This window comes from Rosa rugosa, chromosome 6 (genome assembly GCF_958449725.1).
Source record: "Rosa rugosa chromosome 6, drRosRugo1.1, whole genome shotgun sequence".
NCBI lineage: Eukaryota > Viridiplantae > Streptophyta > Magnoliopsida > Rosales > Rosaceae > Rosa > Rosa rugosa.
The window spans coordinates 14230550-14245651 of record NC_084825.1 but is presented as its reverse complement, the minus strand read 5'-3'; the positions used below and the strand labels follow the sequence as shown (position 1 = coordinate 14245651).

General features: G+C 41.1%; 2 long non-coding RNA genes across 2 annotated transcripts; both read left to right on the top strand.

Moving 5' to 3' along the window:
• The first annotated feature begins 4679 nt into the window (after positions 1-4679).
• Positions 4680-6783, top strand: LOC133713406 (uncharacterized). The gene is made up of 3 exons (XR_009848004.1): positions 4680-4743; positions 5410-5492; positions 6174-6783. It is a non-coding gene; the product is annotated as an uncharacterized LOC133713406 (long non-coding RNA).
• A 4928-nt stretch (positions 6784-11711) lies between these two features.
• On the top strand, positions 11712-13815 carry LOC133713416 (uncharacterized). The gene is made up of 3 exons (XR_009848008.1): positions 11712-11775; positions 12442-12524; positions 13206-13815. It is a non-coding gene; the product is annotated as an uncharacterized LOC133713416 (long non-coding RNA).
• The last annotated feature ends 1287 nt before the right edge of the window (positions 13816-15102 follow it).

Below are 15102 nucleotides of genomic sequence, written 5' to 3'. Positions count from 1 at the left end.
TAATAGAATTAGGGGCCGTGACCACTTACCCAATTTTAACCAAAAAATTGCCCACTTGCTCCGCTAAGAGTTTTTTACTCCCATTTACCCAATTTAAATACAAGTGACATTTTTACCCCCAATTCAATTAATAAATTACAAACTTCTCTCTCTCACACCTCCTATCAGACTCTCTCTCTCTCTCTTTCTCTCCCCCTCACCGATTTCACTGTCCCCGTCGACTCGGGTCTTTCCTCCATCCCCAAAATCTTTATCCAGCCACCTGAAACCTTACAGCAGTTGCAGCCCACGACCCGACCCGACGCCCAACCAATCCCCACCATCGACCTTTCCGACCTCCACTCCGATCGCCGCTCTGCCATCATCGACCAAGTCAGCGGCGCTTGCCGCAACTTCGGTTTCTTCCAGATCACCAACCACGGCATACCGTCAGTGGTTCTCGACCGTACGATCGCCGCCGTCAAGGCCTCCCACGAGCAGCCGACGGCGGTCAAGGCGCGGTTCTACCGTAGAGAGATGGGCCAAGGAGTATCGTATCTCTCCAACTTCGACCTGTACACCTCCAAAGCAACCAGCTGACGCGACAGGCTTCAGGTAAGGCTCAGCCCTGTTCCGATGGCCGTTGACGAAGTTCCGGAGATTTGTAGAGATGAAATTGTGGCGTGGAACAAGGAGATCCAACGACTGGCAGAGGATGTAACGTCCCGAACCTGAATTCACTGGTTTACTAGTCATTTGGACGGTAAACGATCTTTAACTTTTACTATCGTTTCAGAACTTGTAGTGGCCCTAAAAGTTAACTTTTTGGTCGGGTCAAAATTTGAGAAAATGTTCTTTATGAAAGTTGTAGAGGACGTTAAACCGAGCGCGTGCATATGTGGTACGTAAAAATTGGAGTTCGTATGCAAAAGTTATAAGCGAAATACTAAAGTTACTGTTCATGTGGTAAGTTTCTATAAATAGCCAAGTTACTATGGTAAGTTTCCATTTTTGGAAAACTTACCCAGCTTTTCTCTCTCCTCTCCCCCGAACCTTTCCTCCTCTTCGGCTTGATTTTTCCTCCACCGATTTCTTCCTCCTCCGGCCACCCCACGATGGAATCCGGGCACCGGCAAGCTCGCCTCTTCATCCTTGTCACACCTGTGGTGGTGTTTTGCGGTGACTCGACCGGTGGAGCTCGGATTTGAGCCGTGAAGCTCACTGTAGCAATTTGGAAGTTCCGTCGATTTCCGGCGATTTCGACCGTCTCCAGCCACCAAACCGGCGTCAAAGGTGCGGTTTTCGTCAAGGATCATTTTCCCCCTAGCCTTGAGCCACGATTTGCAGTGTAGAGGGAGAATTGATCGAAACCCGATCCTAGGGTTCTTGGAATTTCTGGGTTTTCTTCACCGGCCAAATTCGATCACTTAAAGGTAAAATTGGAACATGTTGTAGTTATGAAAATTGTTGGGTCTGTTGAGTAGGTGGTGCTGCCAAAATTTGGTGGTCATTGAAGGTGGTGGCCACCGGCGCGTGAGCCCCACGCGCCGCCAATGTGGGTGGCGCGTGGAGGCGTGTAGGGCAGTGTTTTAATTCCAATTTTTAGCCCATTAAATTCTAGAAATGTTGTAGAGCTTGTATGTGAAGTTTGGTGATTTTTGGAGAAACTTGGAATTAATTATGAATTTTTGAAGTTTAGGGTTTCGATTATCGAATTACGAGAATCGGACAGTCGGATATCTCTCGATTCTGCCTTGGAACCTTTAAATTAACGAATTGGTATTAGTGGTATAATTTGGGTTGAATCCGAGGAGAAGTGGAGATGTAATTATGAGGAAATTGATTTTAGGAATCGTATTATTTTGTTGAATAACTATTCACAGAATATAATTGTGTACAGGGCGACGTACCGAGCTATTGCTCGATGAAGGAACTCGTATGCGTGATCGTCGGAATAGTACTGTGAGTGGACTTTTATTTTTAAGTAAATGATGCATGCATTTATTTCCTTGAATATGCTCTATTTATTTATCAAGTGACATTTCGAGCATGTGATTTAATCTCGGAGATTGTTTTCGCTTTATCTCATATAATTTCTTTTGATAATGATTTGTTTCCGAAGTTGGTTATGATTTATAATCCTATTTGACGAATTATTTATTTCCGAGGTGATTTCCGGAATTATACTTTTTAATTCTATTTCTATTCGTCGATTTGAGATTTTTAAAGGATTTTCAAAATGGGATTTCGATGGAGTTATATTCTTATTTATTTATCGACTTTCGGTTTTGGCATTGGGAATGCCTTGATGATGATTTTGGATTTGGTTTTATTTCAACTTACGGAGATTATGTTTTATTATTATTTTCTCTCCTATTTATTTTTGAACTTGAGATTATCTTGGCGTGTGGGACACCCGTTGATTTATCTTGGCGTGTGGGACACGTCGTTGGAAATGTATTTGCGAGAGTTGGGGAAGTCTTATGTATTTATGGATTTATGTGGTTATTGGATTGCCCTTTTGCCATACTTTGGGTGACTATTATCATTGCTAGCATTGATCTTCCGCCTTTGTGGCGAGGTGATGGGATCCCCGAAGCCCGTCCGCGTTTGTGGCGCTGGTTACTGTCTTTGTGACAGTAATGCTGAAGCCCAGTATCCTAATCGCTACACATAGTGGCGTGTGAGTATATAACGGGAGTATATGGGAGTACTTTAGCCTGGGAGGCTATCACCCGAGCCTAAGTGGCCTATTCGTATGGTTATCATCTTCCCCTACTCATTATATTATTTCTGGGCTAACAGGGTCTAGTCCGATTCTTTTAACCAGCGGGGCTGGTCTTATTTCCTGAGTATCGGAGTTCCAATCTTTTCTTATCGTTGCTTGATTAGCGGGGCTAGTCCGATTTTTCACTATAGCCAACGGGGCTAGTCTTATCTTCTTGAGAAATGAGATTTCGGTTTTACGATACATCTTTTCGAATGTTGTGACTAGCGAGGCTAGTCGGTTTATCGTTTGAAATCCTCGGATTTTTAGCTAATTGTGTTTTCTAATTGTTGCATGCATCGGGTTTTTAATGAAATAAATGTGGGAAAGTATAAAATCCTTTTTCTTTTCAATTATTTATTTTTGTCCACTCACGCTAACGTTTTCATATACTTTTCCCCTGGGCCCTTCGGTTTCAAATGCCCAGTTTGCAGGCGAAATTAGTTGAGGTCGGGCGTACATGGAGTCGAGGCATAGCCAACAGCATTGCTTCCGCGTACTCATTCTATTTCTGTTTTCTTTGTTACCTAGTGGATTAGTATTGCTCTGATAACCTATGAGATTAATATTGTTTTTGGGTTGAGACTGATATTTGTGAAATTGGAGTTGTGATTGGGGAGCAGATGGCTCCAGGAGATTAAGGATGGATGATTTAGAAGTATAAATGTTTTCCTACATGTGGGCCCCCAAAAATTTTGTTTAATTTTTGGAATGTAATTTTTCGCCAATAAGATTTTTCGCAAGGTAATTTAAGTGAAGGAATTTATTTTGGAAATTATTTTGGTATCGAGACCACCTATTGGGCTGATAATTTAAGTTTGGGCCAGAGTCCTTCGTTTTGGGCCAGAAGGTTACATAAGTATAGTGAGTCGACAGTTTGTTGAATTTTCGAAGATGATAAATTGAGTTGTAACAAAGTTTCGGATTTTGGATTTTTACAAGATCGAGTTTTGGGCTTAAGACGAAGTCGAGAAATAACATAGGAAGTTTCTGACGAAAAGACGAATAAAATAGAAGTTACGAGCCCAAAAACCTTAAAGCAAACAGCTAGGATAAATTCGTAATTTGACGCGAGGGTAGGAAGGACTTTTCACACGAACTAAGAGTAAAAAGGGGTTAGAAAACCCTAGGGAGCTCACAACTCTCATCTCTCCCCTCTCGGCCGCATCTCTCCCTTTCTCCCCCGACCTCTCACTCTCGTCTCCTTCCCTCTGCAAACGCCGGAAACCCAATCTCCGGCCACCACCTCATGTCACCGCCACCACCAATCGAACCTACATCCAAATCGGACCCAAGCCCGAGCCTCAGCACCGACATGCATCGCCGGCAGCCTCTACACTCGCCAACCCATGACCGCGACGCCACTGTTCCTCGAGCCTCGTCGATTTCCGGCCTTCATTCCAACACTCCGCCGCCACCTACGAGCTCGGGGTAGGCTGTTAAGCATCACCCCAAAGCCTCGTCGCTAACCCGAAGCTGGAGGACACCGCACGCACCCGCGCCGGCGATCTGGGCTTCTGCAAAACTAGGGATACCGCCTCCGGCCACGATTGAACGAAGCCACCACCTCGAAGAAGCTTAGGGCTGCACGAACCGCCTTAACCCCTTAGTCCCAACTTCTGACTTTGACCGGAGCCACCCAGCACCGCCGTGAGAGCCACCGGCTTACCTTTTTCGTCTGGTAAGCTATATTTTGTCCTCTCCCTTTGGATAATACCATGAGACGTTGAGAATCGAAAAACCTAATTTTCTGTTGTCCAAATTGGATTGTATGAGGTTGGAGAGTCTGCGTTTTGGGTTTGAAGAGGAGAGCCTGGAGCTGAGGTTTCGATTGAGTCACCCTTGAAGAAGAAATGGTAAGGACACTCTGCAGTTTCTGTTTTGGATACGAAAGTTGGTGATGGGTTGATTATTGATTTTGTTCTACATGTTAGGGGTTCGAATGGTGTTTTGGTGCAGCCATGTTAAAACGGCTTCTAGTTTGGGAGAGAAGATTGGTAAGGGCCTGGTTTGGTGATCTTGGAATTGTTGTGGTTGAATTGAACAAATTGTGAATTCATGGTGAATTAAGCATGTTGTAAGATGATTGGAAAATGGATTAAATGGAGGTTGAATTGAGGTGACTTTTTATTTTGTGTTAAATGCTTAAACAGTTTGGTAATTGAGATTGGATCAATTTTACTAAGTAAACTAGATGCTGTGATTGATGTTAATATTGAGAAGCAGTTGGTCAAGAAAATGGTGGATCCCTTATGATTTAAGTTATTCGATTAAAGTAAAGGAAATAATTACAATTAAAGTGTTTTCTTAGTTACCATATCCCGGAATTCGGGAATGGTAAATTATCCTTTGTTTTTTCTTATCGAAAGAGTACTAAACAAAGAAAGGTTAAATGAGTGGAGCCGAACTATGCTTAATGGACACAAGTGTTAAGTTTGATCACCATATCCCAAATGATCAAATGATACATCATTTGGATTGTTTGGGAATGGGTAATAAATTTTATCTACTAAAAGAAATTCCTTCAAGCATAAGTTCTAGATCATTGTTTTGATCAAAAGATAATTCGATGGACTTAAAGAGAATTAAATGAATGCTTTGGTTGCTCGGTTAATTGGTTATAGTGACGTCAAGTTACTCACTGGTTTAATTTTATTATAAAGGACCCGAGCATGTGCACTTGGATTTGGATAAAGGATCGAAAGTCGGGAACGAACCCGAATGAGGGCAAGCACTCCAATTCCAGGTAGGGTGAGCTGTCCCTTCCTTGTTAGAGGCTTTTCAGTATATGTGGAATACTATACTAAGATAGTATGTTGCCTGCAAGAACGTTTTTGGTTGTTCATCAGTCGATGCCTCGTGATACATGTGTTTTCAGAACTGATAATTGCTAATTGCGAAAACCGAGGCTAGACTTGCATGTTGAGATACTGTACCCTTTGTATGTTTGTGACCTGAAAGTGAATGGGACCTAGACGCGTTGATTCCTAGGGATCCCACGGTGTCGATAACCGTGAACCTCCGGAGGGGGCTGTGCTCCTATGTTTGTCGGGGAAAGGTAAGTACAGACAGTGAACCAGTCATAGGAGACTCAGAGCCAGGAAATGGACACTTTCGCTACTTGTAGTCACAAGGACTACAAAGTAGTTGGCTGGTTCTCTTACTCAGGACGAACCAGATCGGTCACTGATTTATTTTACTTTAGCCGGCAGGTAAGTATCTCGGAGCTCCAAGTGTGTGAAGCATACTGCACATGTTTTATAAAAGAAAACGAATGTTTGTGGTTGCCACTTTTCTTAAAGCATTTTTCGATAAACGTGCACAATATTATGTAGTAAATATTTTCAAGTATATTATTTTTCAAACCTAGCATGGTTGGGTCGGCCCCTACTGGGCATGCGAGGACGAAAGCTCACCCCTACTATAGTGTGCAGGTTTCGAGCATGTGGTCGGGAGGCGTACAGGGGAGGCACATGACCCGGCTTGGCGCATTTCTCTTTAGCTTTATCAAGAGATGGTTTTGGTCCCTTATCGGATTTTGAAGTAACCTACCTATTTACTTCTTATTTAATTGTTTGTTTTCTACTCCCTTATTTACAAAACTTTGGGAGACCCGTAACCCTGGGGCGCGTCTCTCATACTTGCATTTACTTAGTGATTTGTTATTTTCCAAATTGGGCTCCTATTATAAGCCCAAATCCTTTAGCCCACTTTGAATTCCGCAATTGAAAATCTGTTGTTAGGTTGCTAGAATGATTTGTCCAAGAAAGTGTTTTGTGAACCAACAGTCCAAACCCAAAAGGCCTTGCGTTTTCGGGTTAATGAGTTATCGGGATGCCATTCGTGACATGTCGGTTTCTCACTGGCTCGGAATCGCGGCGCTGTGGGACTCCCCTCTCGGGTCACCACAGTAAAGTGGTATCAGAGCCCTAGGTTCCGAAGTACTTTTGAAATTGTTTTTACAAATCTAGCAACTCTTTTCAAAGGTTTCAAGTGTCGAATTTGGTTAAGCAAAACGCTTGGTTTTCTTGGGCAAAAAAAAAAAAAAAAAAAAATTTGCAAAAATATGTTTTCGACGTCCCTCCTTTATTTTATTCTTCCCGGAGGACACCCTATTGCCTTATTTCACTTGCAAATATTTTTCATTGTGGCTACTTCCGAGTCGTTCAGAGTATTTCCAATGGATTTAAAAAGTAAAGATACAAAAAAGAGAGTAATTTTGTTTGTTTCCTTGTGTTGCTTTAAAGTTTGGTATAAATTTTAAAATTGCCAATGCCGTCATGATGCCACTCGACCACAAACGCTCCAAAGGTAGTAAGTATGAACATTGGATAAAGTATTGGGTAAATTATTAGGGGATTGAGCATTAAGGAGTTAATGAGGTTATATTAGGTGAGTTGATACTCGGAAAAGTATAATCGAGATGAAGTTGAAAGGAATGTTTGTGTACCCCCATGCTAGTGTTATAAAGTAAATTTTATTGATGGATTAAAGTTGTTGTACTACATATATTGTTGCACGTATTGAAAAATATAGAGTGTTGTGTGGAGCAAAGTGAAAACTTGAGTAAAAAGTGAGATAATGACCCCTATATAGTCATTTGGATCAGTGGTGTTCATATTTTCACTCGATTTCCTCTTCTTCCTTCCGAGCGATGGCCCGACTGCAGCGGTTCCCCATCGATGCTCTACGGAAAGAATGTGTGATTTTCGAGTAAGGTAGACACCACTCAAGTGTTTCCCAAGTGGTGGATTGATAGGGAAACTTACAGTGGCAACACAAACATGAAATTGATTATTGCTTGAGCTTGGCATCTCCCCAATCTTGTTGTTAAATTGTGGAACGATATGAAGCTTTGTTGCTTCGGGAGAATCTAATATTGTGTTGATGTGTTGACAATATTATTTTGTTGGGAAACACACGAAATTGAGGAATGACTAGTAGAGTCATAGAAACTATTATTGAGTTGATTGCATAGAGTTGAGAAATTATGTTCCCTATAATCTGGTAAATTGTTGGGAAAATAAATGATTGCGGTACCAGCAACGTACTTGGAGATGTTAGTATGCTTTGAGATCACAAGGTCACGACCTTGTACTGGTATTTAGTAGGATCACTAGCAACGATTCTAAGAGTGGTCAAGAAGGGATCTTTAAAGGATTATACCTTTAGCAGCCAGTTTTCTTTACTTCAAGGAATCTTTGATTGCTTTGAAGTCAATAACGCTACGAATTTCGAAACATGAGCAAGTTGGTAGCACACTCTTGAAAGACAACGTTGATTACGTGGTTAGAATGACGCTGAAATGGTGACGTCAAGGAGTATTTGAAAATTCGAAAGTTGAATTAATGCCTTCTATAGGGAATGTGGAGAAAGGCGATCAATGTGCCATGTAGAATTACATGTTGTGGCACTACCCCGGGATTCGAGGCATGACAAGGTAAAAGACGAGTACGAGTGCGAACTCGAGAATCGAGGTGAAAAATTACGCATTTACCCTATGCGTTCACTTTTGAGACAAAGAATTTGTAACATTTCTTCCACACCAGGAGTTTACATTAACTATTTTACATTCTTGCCTCTTAGTACAAAAGTTGATTTTCGTCTCTTGCATTACTCAAAATGTTTTCCTCATAAGTCAAGAGACTACACCTTAGACAATCGCGTTTTCCTTACTAAAGTGTTCTATTTTACAAAGCTCGAACATTTTGGGTTCTTCAAAAAAAAAAAAAAAAAAAAAAAATTTGCCGCCTAGAATTTGAAAACAAACTCAAACTATTTTCCTGTTCCAGTGAAAAGCCTTTGAAATTATTTCCTTACCTACCAAAAGGTTCTTGTCAACAAATCTTGTTCGAAAAGTACAAAAGTTGAAAATTTCCCCAAATCTGTTTTCAAGCAAAATTGAAATTCCGAGAATTTTACTATTTTGTCTCCGCAACTACTTCAAATTTAGTTTTATCCGACCTCTACTACTGTTAAATTTCTGAAATTTTGACGACGGTCTCAGTCAGCATCTCTACATTGAATTTACGGGTCTTGTTTGGGTTGAAATTGCATATCCAAAATTTTAGTCGTAAACTCCTTTGAAATTATTTTCCAACTTCTTGGAAACTTGAAATGTTAATCTCATTGTGGCTTTCTCTTATCATTAGTTATCTTTTATGTAAACTGGTGGTTGGAAGAATGTTAGTTCACCTTCGGAATTACTCAGGGCACCCATTTCGAAAGTAAAGGATTACTTTAAAGGAGAATATATAGAAATTACTTTTTCTTGTTGTCGGACGAGGACACAAGAAAATAAAGTGCTTGTAACCGATTCAACTGTTTTGGCTTGACCAAAAATTGAAGGAGCGCTTATGACTTGGTTTCTGAGTATTGACATCAAACGAGTTCGTATGATGAAAATGATAGTTCAAGGTCGAGACCGTTAATGGAAATGCTACGAACTTTACAAATCTCGAGGAGTCAACTTCGATTGGTGATCCTCGAATTTCGTTGAAACTTGGCGAAAAGTATTGTTGCAACTTGATGCCTTGAGCATTGGACGGTTTGTTTGGTCAATGCCAAGCGACCTATTGATTGGTGTCTCATGACGTGTTGTAGGTACTTAGGTGTTGCGATTTCACAATGTGACATCGAATTTACTGAATCGTTTGCTTGGTTTCGACGTCATATGTACAAGCTGCCACAATTGTTTGTTCATGGAGTAAACAGTATCCGCTAAGCTACGTATAAGTGTGCATGAGGTATGACAACCAAGATCGTTGATAACTACGAGGCGGATGACAGTGATGACATCGTTGACGTGTCATTCGTAGTGACGCTTTACGAAACTTATTTAGGTTGACCAATGGAGAAAGCTCGGTTTCTCTCCTTGGTTGCCACTTATATTTAAGGCTCAAATTCCCGAGTAATTTTATACTCTCGTTAAATGGGAATTGAGCGTAGACGTCAATTTGTTTTCAGTGATTTTGAAAAGTAAGCTATTATTGCATGGTTGCAACGAAGTTACTATTTAGCAAGTTGCTAATCGAAAAGAAGCATGATTCACGGAATAAAGTGTATCCTATGGAACGTATGATAGGAACACTTATTGAATTGATAAAGATAGCTCCGGAATGGGGATATGAAATTAATGGAAGCACGAATTGTGAAAGTTTTACGAATGTCATTGTGTTGTGTAAGATAATGTGTGACGGGGCATTCCACGCGAATTGTTTACAAGTAATGCTTGAGGATTCTTACACTAAAATGTTGGTCATTTAGTTGTGGAAATGAGGTCGACGAGTGGATTTGGCACTGCTTTGCAGTATGTTGTTATTGAGATTATTGGGTGACTAAGTGTTAGTCCCCGATTTGTTTTAAGGCTCATTGAATTTTTCAAAAATGTTGAAACGATAATTCCATAGCCCATTGTATGGAGCTCAAAGGAGTTGGGTGAGACTATGAAATCAAATGTTTGCACATACACACACAAGGTGAAAGAGGAAAAGTGCAATTTGCGAAAAATAAATGGTTATAGAGTTTGATGAGGTCGTCCCTATAAGTGAAGTAAGATGTACCACGTGAAATGTGAAGGTCTAAAAGGTAACAGGGGAAAGTGAAACTATGACTTGTGGGCGCACGAGCCCGAGGTGAAAAGAAGTAACCTCTCTTATTCATGCATTGGGCAAATTTCGAGGACGAAATTTATTTTAAGGGGGGTAGAGTGTGGGCCCCCAAAAATTTTGTTTAATTTTTGGAATGTAATTTTTCGCCAATAAGATTTTTCGCAAGGTAATTTAAGTGAAGGAATTTATTTTGGAAATTATTTTGGTATCGAGACCACCTATTGGGCTGATAATTTAAGTTTGGGCCAGAGTCCTTCGTTTTGGGCCAGAAGGTTACATAAGTATAGTGAGTCGACAGTTTGTTGAATTTTCGAAGATGATAAATTGAGTTGTAACAAAGTTTCGGATTTTGGATTTTTACAAGATCGAGTTTTGGGCTTAAGACGAAGTCGAGAAATAACATAGGAAGTTTCTGACGAAAAGACGAATAAAATAGAAGTTACGAGCCCAAAAACCTTAAAGCAAACAGCTAGGATAAATTCGTAATTTGACGCGAGGGTAGGAAGGACTTTTCACACGAACTAAGAGTAAAAAGGGGTTAGAAAACCCTAGGGAGCTCACAACTCTCCTCTCTCCCCTCTCGGCCGCATCTCTCCCTTTCTCCCCCGACCTCTCACTCTCGTCTCCTTCCCTCTGCAAACGCCGGAAACCCAATCTCCGGCCACCACCTCATGTCACCGCCACCACCAATCGAACCTACATCCAAATCGGACCCAAGCCCGAGCCTCAGCACCGACATGCATCGCCGGCAGCCTCTACACTCGCCAACCCATGACCGCGACGCCACTGTTCCTCGAGCCTCGTCGATTTCCGGCCTTCATTCCAACACTCCGCCGCCACCTACGAGCTCGGGGTAGGCTGTTAAGCATCACCCCAAAGCCTCGTCGCTAACCCGAAGCTGGAGGACACCGCACGCACCCGCGCCGGCGATCTGGGCTTCTGCAAAACTAGGGATACCGCCTCCGGCCACGATTGAACGAAGCCACCACCTCGAAGAAGCTTAGGGCTGCACGAACCGCCTTAACCCCTTAGTCCCAACTTCTGACTTTGACCGGAGCCACCCAGCACCGCCGTGAGAGCCACCGGCTTACCTTTTTCGTCTGGTAAGCTATATTTTGTCCTCTCCCTTTGGATAATACCATGAGACGTTGAGAATCGAAAAACCTAATTTTCTGTTGTCCAAATTGGATTGTATGAGGTTGGAGAGTCTGCGTTTTGGGTTTGAAGAGGAGAGCCTGGAGCTGAGGTTTCGATTGAGTCACCCTTGAAGAAGAAATGGTAAGGACACTCTGCAGTTTCTGTTTTGGATACGAAAGTTGGTGATGGGTTGATTATTGATTTTGTTCTACATGTTAGGGGTTCGAATGGTGTTTTGGTGCAGCCATGTTAAAACGGCTTCTAGTTTGGGAGAGAAGATTGGTAAGGGCCTGGTTTGGTGATCTTGGAATTGTTGTGGTTGAATTGAACAAATTGTGAATTCATGGTGAATTAAGCATGTTGTAAGATGATTGGAAAATGGATTAAATGGAGGTTGAATTGAGGTGACTTTTTATTTTGTGTTAAATGCTTAAACAGTTTGGTAATTGAGATTGGATCAATTTTACTAAGTAAACTAGATGCTGTGATTGATGTTAATATTGAGAAGCAGTTGGTCAAGAAAATGGTGGATCCCTTATGATTTAAGTTATTCGATTAAAGTAAAGGAAATAATTACAATTAAAGTGTTTTCTTAGTTACCATATCCCGGAATTCGGGAATGGTAAATTATCCTTTGTTTTTTCTTATCGAAAGAGTACTAAACAAAGAAAGGTTAAATGAGTGGAGCCGAACTATGCTTAATGGACACAAGTGTTAAGTTTGATCACCATATCCCAAATGATCAAATGATACATCATTTGGATTGTTTGGGAATGGGTAATAAATTTTATCTACTAAAAGAAATTCCTTCAAGCATAAGTTCTAGATCATTGTTTTGATCAAAAGATAATTCGATGGACTTAAAGAGAATTAAATGAATGCTTTGGTTGCTCGGTTAATTGGTTATAGTGACGTCAAGTTACTCACTGGTTTAATTTTATTATAAAGGACCCGAGCATGTGCACTTGGATTTGGATAAAGGATCGAAAGTCGGGAACGAACCCGAATGAGGGCAAGCACTCCAATTCCAGGTAGGGTGAGCTGTCCCTTCCTTGTTAGAGGCTTTTCAGTATATGTGGAATACTATACTAAGATAGTATGTTGCCTGCAAGAACGTTTTTGGTTGTTCATCAGTCGATGCCTCGTGATACATGTGTTTTCAGAACTGATAATTGCTAATTGCGAAAACCGAGGCTAGACTTGCATGTTGAGATACTGTACCCTTTGTATGTTTGTGACCTGAAAGTGAATGGGACCTAGACGCGTTGATTCCTAGGGATCCCACGGTGTCGATAACCGTGAACCTCCGGAGGGGGCTGTGCTCCTATGTTTGTCGGGGAAAGGTAAGTACAGACAGTGAACCAGTCATAGGAGACTCAGAGCCAGGAAATGGACACTTTCGCTACTTGTAGTCACAAGGACTACAAAGTAGTTGGCTGGTTCTCTTACTCAGGACGAACCAGATCGGTCACTGATTTATTTTACTTTAGCCGGCAGGTAAGTATCTCGGAGCTCCAAGTGTGTGAAGCATACTGCACATGTTTTATAAAAGAAAACGAATGTTTGTGGTTGCCACTTTTCTTAAAGCATTTTTCGATAAACGTGCACAATATTATGTAGTAAATATTTTCAAGTATATTATTTTTCAAACCTAGCATGGTTGGGTCGGCCCCTACTGGGCATGCGAGGACGAAAGCTCACCCCTACTATAGTGTGCAGGTTTCGAGCATGTGGTCGGGAGGCGTACAGGGGAGGCACATGACCCGGCTTGGCGCATTTCTCTTTAGCTTTATCAAGAGATGGTTTTGGTCCCTTATCGGATTTTGAAGTAACCTACCTATTTACTTCTTATTTAATTGTTTGTTTTCTACTCCCTTATTTACAAAACTTTGGGAGACCCGTAACCCTGGGGCGCGTCTCTCATACTTGCATTTACTTAGTGATTTGTTATTTTCCAAATTGGGCTCCTATTATAAGCCCAAATCCTTTAGCCCACTTTGAATTCCGCAATTGAAAATCTGTTGTTAGGTTGCTAGAATGATTTGTCCAAGAAAGTGTTTTGTGAACCAACAGTCCAAACCCAAAAGGCCTTGCGTTTTCGGGTTAATGAGTTATCGGGATGCCATTCGTGACATGTCGGTTTCTCACTGGCTCGGAATCGCGGCGCTGTGGGACTCCCCTCTCGGGTCACCACAGTAAAGTGGTATCAGAGCCCTAGGTTCCGAAGTACTTTTGAAATTGTTTTTACAAATCTAGCAACTCTTTTCAAAGGTTTCAAGTGTCGAATTTGGTTAAGCAAAACGCTTGGTTTTCTTGGGCAAAAAAAAAAAAAAAAAAAAATTTGCAAAAATATGTTTTCGACGTCCCTCCTTTATTTTATTCTTCCCGGAGGACACCCTATTGCCTTATTTCACTTGCAAATATTTTTCATTGTGGCTACTTCCGAGTCGTTCAGAGTATTTCCAATGGATTTAAAAAGTAAAGATACAAAAAAGAGAGTAATTTTGTTTGTTTCCTTGTGTTGCTTTAAAGTTTGGTATAAATTTTAAAATTGCCAATGCCGTCATGATGCCACTCGACCACAAACGCTCCAAAGGTAGTAAGTATGAACATTGGATAAAGTATTGGGTAAATTATTAGGGGATTGAGCATTAAGGAGTTAATGAGGTTATATTAGGTGAGTTGATACTCGGAAAAGTATAATCGAGATGAAGTTGAAAGGAATGTTTGTGTACCCCCATGCTAGTGTTATAAAGTAAATTTTATTGATGGATTAAAGTTGTTGTACTACATATATTGTTGCACGTATTGAAAAATATAGAGTGTTGTGTGGAGCAAAGTGAAAACTTGAGTAAAAAGTGAGATAATGACCCCTATATAGTCATTTGGATCAGTGGTGTTCATATTTTCACTCGATTTCCTCTTCTTCCTTCCGAGCGATGGCCCGACTGCAGCGGTTCCCCATCGATGCTCTACGGAAAGAATGTGTGATTTTCGAGTAAGGTAGACACCACTCAAGTGTTTCCCAAGTGGTGGATTGATAGGGAAACTTACAGTGGCAACACAAACATGAAATTGATTATTGCTTGAGCTTGGCATCTCCCCAATCTTGTTGTTAAATTGTGGAACGATATGAAGCTTTGTTGCTTCGGGAGAATCTAATATTGTGTTGATGTGTTGACAATATTATTTTGTTGGGAAACACACGAAATTGAGGAATGACTAGTAGAGTCATAGAAACTATTATTGAGTTGATTGCATAGAGTTGAGAAATTATGTTCCCTATAATCTGGTAAATTGTTGGGAAAATAAATGATTGCGGTACCAGCAACGTACTTGGAGATGTTAGTATGCTTTGAGATCACAAGGTCACGACCTTGTACTGGTATTTAGTAGGATCACTAGCAACGATTCTAAGAGTGGTCAAGAAGGGATCTTTAAAGGATTATACCTTTAGCAGCCAGTTTTCTTTACTTCAAGGAATCTTTGATTGCTTTGAAGTCAATAACGCTACGAATTTCGAAACATGAGCAAGTTGGTAGCACACTCTTGAAAGACAACGTTGATTACGTGGTTAGAATGACGCTGAAATGGTGACGTCAAGGAGTA